General features: G+C 44.3%; 1 protein-coding gene across 1 annotated transcript in view; it reads right to left on the bottom strand.

Annotated features, from left to right (window-relative positions):
• Positions 1-12,226, bottom strand: part of TRPC5 (transient receptor potential cation channel subfamily C member 5) — a 516,224-nt gene that overhangs the window by 65,204 nt on the left and 438,794 nt on the right. The window lies entirely within an intron of this gene.

Genomic DNA, 12,226 nt, shown 5'->3' with positions numbered 1-12,226 from the left:
CATTATATATATAGCTATATATTGTCTGATTTGGTATCACTGACTAACAGGTAACAGGTATTTTGTACCTGAGGAAAAATTCCACAAGTAGTTGAGCATCATGGGAAATATAGTTCCAAAACATCTGGGGTGCCAAAGTTCGCCATCACTGGCCTAGGCTTTAAGAAAATTGCCAAGACCCTGAAACTGAGCTGCAGTATGGTGCCCAAGACCATACAGCGGTTTAACAGGACAGGTTTCACTAAGAACAGGCCTCACCATGGTCGACCAAAATAGTTAAGGGAACGTGCCCAGCATCATATCCAGAGGTTGTCTTTGGGGAATAGATGTATGAGTGCTGCCAGCATTGCTGCAGAGGTTGAAGTGGTAGGGGGTCAGCCTGTCATTGCTCAGACACGCCACACACTGAATCAAATGGGTCTGCATGGCTGTCGTCTCAGAAGGAACCCTCTTCTAAACATGATGCACGAAAAAGCCTGCAAAAAGTTTGCTGAAGACAAGAAGACTAAGAGCATGGATTACTGGAACCATGTCCTGTGGTCTGATGAACTGATAAACTTATTTGATTCAGATGGTGTCAAGCGTGTGTGGCGGCAACCAGGTGAGGAGTACAAAGACAAGTGTGTCTTGCTTATAGTCAAGTATGGTGGTGGGAGTGTCATGGCCTGGGGCTGCATGAGTGCTCCCGGCACTGGGGAGCTACAGTTCATTGGGGGAACCATGAATGCCAACATGTACTGTGACATTCTGAAGAAGAGCATGATCCCCTCCCTTTGGAGACTAGGTTGCTGGGCAGTATCACAACATAACGACCCTAAACACACTTCCAAGATGACTGCCTTGCTAAAGAAGCTGAGGGTAAACGTGATGGACAGTCCAAGCATGTCTCCAGACCTAAACCCTATGGAGCATCTGTGGGGCATCCTCAAACAGAAGGTGGAGGAGCGCAAGGTCTCTAACATCCACCAGCTCTGTGATGTCATCATGGAGGAGTGGAAGAGGACTCCAGTGGCAACCTGTGACGCGCTGGTGAACTCCATGCCCAAGAGGGTTAAGGAAGTGCTGGAAAATAAGGGTTGGCACACAAAATATTGACACTTTGGACCCAATTTGGACATTTTCCCTTAGGGGTGTACTCACTTTTGTTGCCAGTGGATTAGACATTAATGGCTGCATGTTGAGTTATTTTGAGGGGACAGCAAATTTACATGGTTATAAAAGCCGTACACTCACTACTTTATATTGTAGCAAAGTGTAATTTCTTCAGTGTTGTCACATGAAAAGATATAATAAAATATTTACAAAAATGTGTACTCATTTTTGTGAGATACTGTGTGTGTGTATGTGTGTATGTATATATATATATATATATATATATATATATATATATATATATATATATATATATATATATAATTAATTGCATACTTACATTGAAAACAATATAAATATGCATTACGCATACCTGTTGGACTGCTGGAGAAGCTGGCAATCATTACAGAGGATGCAGGAAAGATCCTGGCAGCATGCTTCAGTGTTTGTAGCTGATGGAGGCCATTTTCCCATAGTCTGGTTGGTCTCCGGTTGGCGGCCATGCTTGTGTAGCCAGATGATGTCAGAAACAACTGAAGCCTCGTGGGGATGCCAAAGCTCCTCCTCTTCCTCCCTAGTTTCCCCTTCCTGTCCCTGGGACATATGAACAGGGATAGCGTCCATGATGATGCTGAGTTTGAATTCTCTGTGCTCCTTCAGTCAGTAGGGTGAGTCTTTGGGGGTCCCTGTTATCGCTTTCCCTGCTGATATGTACCCTGAGCCTTGAGGGGATCCTTTAGTGGTGCCAAAGATCATTTTTGTACTAGAAAAGTCTTCCTTTCCTTATGGAGCCTCAGGGTCACATCTCCCTCACTGACCCCCTCATGGACATGGCAGGTCCCTCAGAACCTGGTTGCACTGACGGCGATCCTGCAGTCCTTCGTATCCCGGGTGGAAGTGGCGTGTGGGCAAAGGAAGCGGCCCTGGCCTTCCCCTGATCAGGCTGTCTCATCTGATTCTGAACCTGATGCCGCCATGGATGCCATCCATCCAGGGGGATTTAATATCACATCCCCTGTTCCATCTGATAGGATGATTCCTCCATGGTTGCAGCAGCGAATGAAAAACCGCTGGTAGACGCACTTATCACTGCAGTGCGTGAGACTTTAAAAATGGAGGATGCGGCTGATGTAGCCATGGACGTGGCTGTGTCGTTTTGAATTGATTTAGCAGACCAGTTGGTCCATGGGCTGCAGTTTATTTGTGATGCAGCTTCGGATACAGCTCCTGTGCTGTCCAAACTTTGTTTAATTGGTGGTGATTAGGCACGTGCTGTGGCTTAAGAATTGGTCCACAGACTAAGCCTCTAAGAAAGCTCTCATTGATCTGTCCTTTCAAGGCGATCGCTTGTTTGGGGCTACCCTGGATGACATCATTAAAGGTATCATGGGGGGGGGGGGAAAGAGTACCTTCCTGCCACAATCCAGGAGGGGGAAAATATATTTCGAGCTTCTGGGACTTCTTCTGCATAATGTTTCTTTTGGGGTACCCAGAAAGGGGGACAAAGCTTGTCCTTTTCAGGTTTTTTGGGTCCTGAGTCTCCTTGTGCGGATTTAATTCCTGCATAGGTTCACGTGATGTCTGAACTACCTAAGGTCCCCCCTATCAGTGTCCAGGAAATTGATTCACCTAGGTCTGATTCTTTTTCTGACCAGTGTGGTCCTTCCTCTGCACAAACTTCAGGGACCACATGCCATGATTCTCCGGCTGCTGTCACACAGACAATTCTCTCCCATTTTGCATACAGATTCTGAGTCTGGTGCTATCCACCTTTAAGACAGTTCTGTTTGCACAGTCCTACATGCAGCTCCTTTAGCAGGTTCGGCTCCACAGGAGGATACCGAGGTTCATGGCGAGATCACGGGTTCCTCTGGCAGATGTCGCAGGCTTCCTAGTTCCACTGTAAGGCCAGTATCATCCTCGGCACAGGCTTCTTCCGCAATTCCTGCGAGGAATCAAGGGCGAGTATCTTCCAATCAGTCTGGTGGCTGTAAACGTCCCTTGGGGGGCTTCCTCTCAGAGAAGACCATTTGTCCCAAGGGCTGGTCTATCATTCTGCTTTACAGTCGCTGGTTTTAATGGCTTAGCTATTGAAAGCCAGGTACTGAGGGAGAGAGGTCTGTCTGGATCAGTGACCCCTACTATGGGGAAGGCGAGGGAGTTGTCTTCCAGCAAGATATATCATTGTACGTGGAAAGCGTACATTTTTTGGTGTGAGTCGATTGGCGCTCATCCTAGATCCTCTTCTGTGGCTCAGATCTTAACCTTTCTTCAACAGGGCATTGATCAGAAATTGCCCTTGAGTACCATTTAAAGGCCAGGTGTCTGCCTTGGCAATCTTCTTTCAGCTACCTTGTAAAATATAGAATATATCTAATATTTTAGTATCTTTAGGCTTTTCTGGATGATTAGCATTGATAGCCAGACTGACTTAAAAACAAAGTGTGAATTTATTCAATCACACAAAATGGCATCAACAATACAATGTAAAAGGTATAACAGTTCAGTTCAGTGTAGGTAAAAATATAAGGAATAAAAATAATACTTCTGAAAAATGTGTCCAGCTTGAAATCATGGCTGTATAGACATTTGTGTTTCTCTATGTCCTTCAGTGTAATTATTCAAGTACAGAAAGAAGCAGGAAATTACGTCTCTAGGTTTCAGAGAACAAACACCTGCTTAAGTTGTCAAAAAGTCTATGTATAGTTTTTGTGGTGAAGAAGTGATGTGTGTGTGATCTCTTTGAGTCTGTGTGTCTGTGAGTCCTTGTGTAAGATCCCTATCGATCCCTAGGCAATATATCTTACATGTAGACGTCATAAAACTCTCAACACTCCAAACCTTGTATGGCATACATAATTTCTGCTAACTTCAGTTATTCTATACAAGAGGAGGTACTAAACTCATAAAGTCATATATGGACTTTGATTGACAAGCCCACATGGAACACTCTATTCTTGTAACGTCTAATGTGGCTGATGTCATGTTACACCATATAACCATCATTTATCTTACACAAAAGTAACACATATAACCAACTTATACAAGTTGTATAACATTAAGTAAATACATACAAATACTATTAATTATGACTGGGATTACACTAATCCTAACTAACATTATTTAAACTAATATATGTATAATTCCTAGTATTACATGGATCATGGCTATTCTTGACTTCCATGACATTCTATACCAGATACCTTATATGTCATCTTCCAACTAGCTACATTTTAACTGCCTCAGCTCAGAAGAAGAACTTTTATTTCTAATCACCGCAACAAGGTCATTCACACATTAATATTATGATTAATCATAAAACCACATATATTTTGCAAGCTTGCTGTGAATATAATATAATTCCAATAAGTGCCGATTTATGAATTTGGAATAATATCTAACAGACCTCTAGCCAGGCACTCTTTAGTTTGACATGTGGCTCCACGTGTATGGTCTCTCTTGCCACCATGGGATTTAAATTTTGTACTTTCGGTTCTCCAGAAACCTCCATTTGAGAATATTCAGGTGATTCCCTTGCCTACGTTATCCCAGAAGGTGACATTCTTGGTGGCTATTACCTCGGCCCCCAGGGTATCGGAATTGGCGGCATTATCCTGTCGCAGTCCCTATTTAATGGTCCATAAGGATGAAGTGGTTCTTCGTCCCTGTCCATCATTCCTGCCCAAAGTTGTCTCTGACTTCCATTTGAATGAGGACATGTTGCCTTCCTTTTGTCCCAAGCTGGCTCATCCCAAGGAATTTACTTTGCATACCTTGGATGTGGTTCGTGCGATTCGGGTGTATTTTCTCCTCCCCTCATTTTCTTTTTGGCACTGGTTTTGGACACCCCACTAGTTAGGATTTATGGAGCACTGTGTCCATCGATCAATGAAAGAGAAAATGGGATTTTTGTACTTACTGTGAACTCCATTTCCCTGAGTTCATCAACGGACAAAGCACCAGCCCCTCTGGAGTTATGATACTTCCAATACTGCTTGCTACCAAAATGATTGCCCAGAGCAGAGAGGGGGATTATACCAGCTGAGGATGGCCCATGGGCGTAGCAAGGTTTTTTTTTCTTTTTTGTTCTGCCTAGTCCTACTCCTGAAGGAGGTAATATAACCCACTAGTTATGATTTATGGAGCGCTGTGTCCATCAATGAACTCTGAGAAATGGATTTTATGGTAAGGACAAAAATCCCAGTTTTGTTGGGTTTGAACTTAGAATGCAGAATGCTGGGGAATGTAGTTTGGGCAGTAAGCAGAGCCATTACCATTGCTGGGTGAAAGAACTACTGTTCCTAAGTATACATTGGAGGAGGAATGAGGAGCTCACAAGTGGAGGGATTGAAGAAAAAAAAATCCTAGGAAGAGAGTGGAGAGAAGCTGGTTGATTGCTGCCAACTGCAGAGCTGCTGAGGAGTGGGGAGTGCTGTTCGTGGTTTGCTGGGGAAATGTAGCCAATGGCCCAATACTGTGCTGAATGCTGCCAGATTCCTTCACAGACTGCTGGACTGAGTTACACAAAGTTTGCCCTGTCAGTTGCTCTGGTGCTAGCCTGAACCATCAACTATTGATCCAGATTGTGACAGAGGTGTCTTACCGCTACAGCCTACATCGTACTTTCTGCCAGTCAGCTTGGCTAGTTGCTGAGGCGATACCAAGGGAGAGCAATGAGAGGGTCTGGGACCCACAGTTATGTTGAGAACTGACAGTGCTTATACGATTCTTCTTTCAAGGTATTTGTGACTTCTATTCAGTACATACAACTGCCCTAGTGTTCTGCTGAACTAGGCCCAAACTGGCCTCTCCCTTTTGCTTCATTTTCCAACTTGTTGAAACTCCTAAAATCTCCCAGCCCAGCCCAATGGGTGCAAGACTTTAACTACTTACACCACAGACATATCTTATTCATGCATGTCAACATCAAAGGGCCACAACTTTTCTGGCAGAAGGGTAAAACTAAGTACTGTATTCAGATTATTTGATCCCAAGGACAGATCCACATTTGAACTTAGTATTGTGAGCGCTCCCAAATGACTTAGCCCATAGCTTCATTGGGCTTTCAATAAGCTTCAAAAAGTTCTGAAATCTGCTAGCAGCTTGTTTAAAGTGACAATCAACACTTTTTCATTAGGATCTGCGTTCAGTATTTACAAACTGGAGATGAATGGTACATTAAAAGCTTCAAAAAAAAATGCCGAAAACTCTGAAAATGCTTTGTCAAAGCTTGCTATTCACACTGCACTTATACAAGCTGAAGCCTGTGTGAAACAGGCCTTGGGTGCAACCTCTTGCTGTCATCCAACCCCTTATGTCACTAACTGTTTAGGCACAAACTCATTAATGACCATTAAAACTGGAAATCTTGACTCGTAAAATTACAGAATGACTCCTTGAAAGGAAACCCATAAACAGAAATATATAGGATAATATTGTTAACCTACTCTGGAAATGTAAGTCATCTGGCAGCCTCTGAAATCAGCATTTTCTAAGCAAACCGAGAGTAAGATCCAAACTACTAGTCTGCATACTTGCTCCAGCTCAGTGACTTAGAAAATGCTAATGCAGTGATTCAACATATCAGCTATCCAAGAAGCATTTTAGAAGGAGAGATCAGCTGTAGCAGTCATCAGATTTCCTCAGTACTAGTTTACCTTACAAAAGAAACTCTGTACACTATTTCCACTCTAAATTGCAAAGAAATATTTTATTCTGTCACCTGGTGGCAGTGTAGTCAACATAATCATGTATAGAAATCATACACAAAGAAGATAATACAGTGACAACATTTAAACACGGAAACATAAAAACTGGGCCTCAAATACCTGATGTATCGACACCATTTTTGCACCGGTTGTTCTATACCTATCAGGAGGGAAGAGACATGCTTGCTAATGAAGTGTTTTCTGAACATGTAATTGTAGTGACAAAATCAGATACTACTGCTGTTTGTATAGGCCAAGGGTCTCCAAAGGTTTAAACAAAGGACCAGTTTACTGGCCTTACAGGGGGCCAGGCTGTGGCCGTGAAAGTAGAAAATGGAATATAGAATAATGCCTCACCATTTAGTGTCAGTGACAGGAATACTGTCCCATCTTTGTTGTCAGTGGAGGGAATAGCGCCTAATCATTGCTGTCAGTGGGAGGAATAGTGTCCCAAGGGCCACATAAAGGCAAGAAAAGGGTCACATCTGGCCCCCTCATCGCAGTTTGGAGACCACTGGTACAGACCCATGATCGAGCACAGAATTAGTGGTGTATCTGGCAAGCATGACTTGGTTCAGATACTTACATTTTATTGTGTATTATTTATTTATACAGATCCAAGTTTCACAAAAATTGTTTTGTGTGTAGAACAGGCCTTGAGGCTCTCTGTTACATGTGCATACTTACCAACTGTTTCTCGAAGGCTGTGTTCTGAGATTATAGCAGAGGGTTACTCAATCTGTCTGTCAGTAGCTTTGCCCCTAACCTTGCCCCTGTTACACTGTGCCCAGAGTTCATTCATATGTAACTCCCACTCCCATTCCCCCTCCAAGGCAATTTAGCACATTGCTCAGGCTGTGCTTGTGTGTAGCGGGATTGGAGAGTGTCTCCTTAGGGGAGGCCAGGTCCTAATCTGGCTTTGGAAGCACACTTGGAAGAGAAAGCAGTGAAAGAGGTGGTAGGAGGGAGAAAGCTGAGATGCTTCTCATTAGGAATGAGCTGCTCCGACCAAATTTTACTTATATGGGTTTTGGCGAACAGCTGAACACCTGAACTAAATGGGAGTTGAGCCAAATCTCTAGCTGCAGCAGAAAGTGAAACCTTTAGCAGCAGTATTACAACCCTGCTAAATGTGACAGCTGTCTGTTCAGGGCAGCTGGGTATTGCAAATGTCCTTACAACCAAAGATGTATAGTTGCCCAGACCATTCAGCTGTTGGCTGGAGTTTTCCAGTGGACAGGTGAATGTAAACAAAGGGGGTGGGATAGTGTGAAAAAGTGCTTATGGGGTATGGATTTCAAGGAGGCCCAACAGGAAAAAAAAGGTGTAAAGACCTCTACAACATCATTGACCAAATATAGTCATGTCCACCTTTGGTCAATGGCGTGTCGCCTTGGAGATCCAGTCCCTTTGTCTACATTTAGTGGTAGAGCCCAGGAACTGTCACTTGTGGAGAGTGAGTATTAAGTTTAGACATATATAAAGAATAGAGCTGCGCTAACTTGAAATCTATGTAATCAAAACATATGCATGAAAGTGGGTAAGAAAAAAATTAAACAGTGAATAATTTGATACAAATTGCAATAACACAACATCCGTATGAAAATATCATAGTGTTCATAATATTTCAGAAATCAAAAAAGAGAAGGATAAAGATAAAGTCCAAATAAGATGTGCAGGGTACAGAAACTGGAAATCATCCACCGCAATAATGTGACTTCCTCTTCAATCCGTGACAAATGCCAAAGCCACGCTATGCGCTTACCAGAAGGAAGATGCAGTAAAGCCCTTCAGTACATTTAAATGGTGTGACTCCAGTCTGTTCCAATGGGCAACACTCTGACCCCTCTGGCTGGTCCAACCTGGCGGCAACCCCGATCAGGAACAGCACCGCAGTACGGACCACCTGAGTCCAACACTCTCCAACATGAACCCTCTCTCTGCCTCCAGGATTTCTTGCAGGATTTAAATGCACTGAAGGGCTTTACTGCATCTGCCTTCTGGTAAGAGCTTAGAGTGGCTTTGGCATTTGTCACGGATTGAAGAGGAAGTCACATTATTGCGGTGGATGATTTCCAGTTTCTGCACCCTGCACATATTATTTGGACTTTACCTTTATCTTTCTCTTTTTTGATTTCTGAAATATTATGAACACTATATTTTCATACAGATGTGTTATTGCAATTTGTATCAAATTATTCACTGTTTAATTTTATTTCTTACCCACTTTCATGCATATGTTTTGATTACATAGATTTCAAGTTAGCGCAGCTCTATTCTTTATATTTGTCATTTGGTGTATTCCCACTACAGCTGCAGCTTTATTACATTCAATATTTTTTCACTGTTTTAACACAGGTTGAGTATTGTTTGTTATTTTTTACAGTGTGTCTAGCACGGTTATTTTTTGTATATATTAAGTTTAGACATGCCAGCTGGCATGGCTGTTTTTTTTTTTTTTTTTTTCCTTTTGCCCAGTCGGCAGGCATAGTTCATTGTGATCACAGGTGGACATGATTGACATTTAAAAAAAAAACAACTCATTAAAATGTGTCCTTAATTATTATAATATATATATATATATATATATATATATATATATATATATATATATATATATATATATAATCACTTGTTCCCTCTCCCATTCAAATGGGGGGCATATGGTCCCCCCCTTTTTTTGTTTAAAGGGGGCTTCCAGATTTCGATAGTCCCCCCACCTGCAGACACCCTCCCCCCAACCACTGGAACAGGAATGTGGGGAAGAGGCTCTTATCCTTATCAGCATGTGGAAGAAATACAAGCAATTCATGTTTCAAATTACAGAGCTGCATAAATGTGTGTATTTTATATTTCCTGACAGACTCCATGGCAGCACACGTATGGGTAGGCTCCGCCTCCTCTCCTACCCTATAGGACCCCACTCCCATAAATTTTTGCTCCAAGCCAGGAGCCGTGTTCCTTTTTTGTCCTCCTTCCGCAAGAGAAGTCTTACCTTATAGGATGCGTTTTCTTACATACCTGGTGGCGTGTGGCTTTCCTGGATGATGCCTTTCTACCTTAGTCCAGCAATCTCAGTACTACTGGGTGGACCCGGGCAATTTGAAATGATGCCGGAAGATGCCATAAATCCTGAATGAGAGGTGGGCTGCATCGCTTGGCCAAACGTCCTTGCTACTAGCGGGAGGCCCTTATGCCCTGACGCACACGCTAGTCTCCGGTTGAGGAGCGTTCCAGGTCCTTCTGTCAGTATTGGTGGTAATGTATTGCTTACTTTATACTTTATATCGTTTTGCTTCCTGGTTAGTATGGCGGCTGGAGCGCTCCTGCGTTCCAGGCCGTCGCTCTCGGCTCCTCCCCCTGCCTCCTGATTCCCAGTTGGGTGTTCATTGCGAGGCTTGGTTCCTAAGTGGTCTGCGCATGTGCGCACGCCACTTCCGGTCCTCCATGACGCGGTGGCGTCGGGGGGGGGGCGTGGCTTTACGGCTCCCGGGAAATTTAAACAGCTGATGGAGCTGTCATTCTTGGGATGTCTGTGGGCTTTTGCGGCGGCCTCCCCACGCTGTGTCTCTGCCTGTGTTTGGTAAGTCCTGTGCTGGGTCAGTCCTGCTTGAATGGGGGAGGGGAAAGGCGGCTATGGGAAGGTAAGATTGAGTTCTTACATCCTTCCTATTGCAGGTTATCTCGCTGTGATTTGCAATGGATGCCTCACCGCCCCCCGGTGGCCAGTCCCTGCGCAACAGGTGAGCTTTAGCTTTTAACTCTCGCTTGTCTGCCAGCTGGCTTACTGTAGCCTGAGCTTTTATTTCCTTTGTTTTCAGCCCTTTTAGGTCTGACCAACGTCCTGCATCGGGATCAAAGGATAGATCACCTTCAGGCCATCACCATGCATCATCCAAATCCAGGCACCATAGATCCAGGTCTAGGTCTAGGCGCCATGATGATTGTCCAAGCCGGTCTTCCCGACATGCTGACCGCCCCGCACACAAATCTTGCTGGGGTTGTAGGGCTGTAGTCCCTGAGGATAGATCCTTGTGTGATGCCTGCTATTCTCGGGCAATCAAGGAAAAACAAGTCCCAGATCCACCAGTGGAAACCCTGGTCAGGCGGATCGTGCAAGAATCCTTAAGGGATTGGGATTCCAACCGGCTGTCTGGTCATACAACCGATACTCCAGTTCTCCCTCAGAGGGAAGACGTAGAGCCAGGCACTTCCCAGCCGAGTCGCTTCTCGGATTCCTCTGAAAGTGAGGATGACCTAGAAGACCAAAGTTCAGGTTTTGATTTTGCCATGATCTCTCCGCTAGTAAGAGCGGTAAAAGAGGCGTTAAAATGGGAAGAGCCAGCAGACTCCCCAGCAAAACAGAAGAAATACTTTAAACATCTCAAGAAAGAACGGGATCATTTCCCTTTTCTGAATGAGCTGGGGGAAATCATTACAGACGAATGGCATGGAATTGAAAGAAAGAATTCCTTATCGTCCAAATTTTCCAGGTTATATCCTTTTAAGACCGACAAAGTGAAGCATCTTGATTCTGCACCTACAATAGACGCAGCCTTGATGAGGCTAGTCAAACACGTTACCCTACCTTTGGAAGATTCCGTCTCATTTAAAGATGGTCTGGATAGACGAATCGATACGGATCTCAAAAAGATCTATCTGTTAGCTGGTATGACCTGCAAGCCAGCCCTAGCCCTTGCAGCCACATCCAAAGCTATGGAGGCTTGGGTAGATAACGTGGAGACCACACTGAAAGGTGTCTCAGAAGAAGCAGCCAGAAGCTTGGCTGTGTATGAACTAAGGTTAGCAACGGCCTTTTTGGGAGAGGCTTCCATTGATATCATTCGCCTGGTGGCGCGGGTCATGCTCTCTTCTGTCACGGCCAAACGTGCTTTATGGTTACGTCCCTGGCTGGCCGATCCTGCTTCCAAACAAGCCTGGTGCAGGATTCCGTTTGAGGGTGCATCCCTTTTTGGCAACAAGCTGGACAGTGCCATTACCCGTGCCACTGGTGGTAAATCAGGTTTCCTCCCTCAGGATCGCCGTTTGTTTGACCGCAGAAGATTTCAGCACAAACCAAGTTCGGATCGATCCAGAGAAGCTCGCTCTTACAGGCCTGGACGTGAGTTCAGAAAGAATTGGAAAAGATCTCAACCTACAGGTCAGAAGTTCAACAAGGGAACACCTTCTAGTGGTCGGGAGACCACAAAGTCTTTTTGATATCAGGCCTGCTCAAGCGTTGCGAGTAGGCGCTCGTCTACGTCAGTTTGCGCACGTTTGGGCAGCCTCGATTACAGACCAGTGGACCGTCAAGACTGTGTCTCATGGTCACGTTTGGTCTTTCGAAGAAACTCCAATTCTGCGGTTCATCCCTACGGCTCTACCTCGCGTGGAAGAAAAGAAGTCAATTCTTCTGTCATACGTAG

This window comes from Pelophylax lessonae, assembly GCF_965119305.1.
Source record: "Pelophylax lessonae genome assembly, chromosome: 7".
Taxonomy (NCBI): Eukaryota; Metazoa; Chordata; class Amphibia; order Anura; family Ranidae; genus Pelophylax; species Pelophylax lessonae.
Note: the sequence above shows the minus strand (reverse complement) of the source record. Positions and strands in the feature narration are given on the sequence as shown.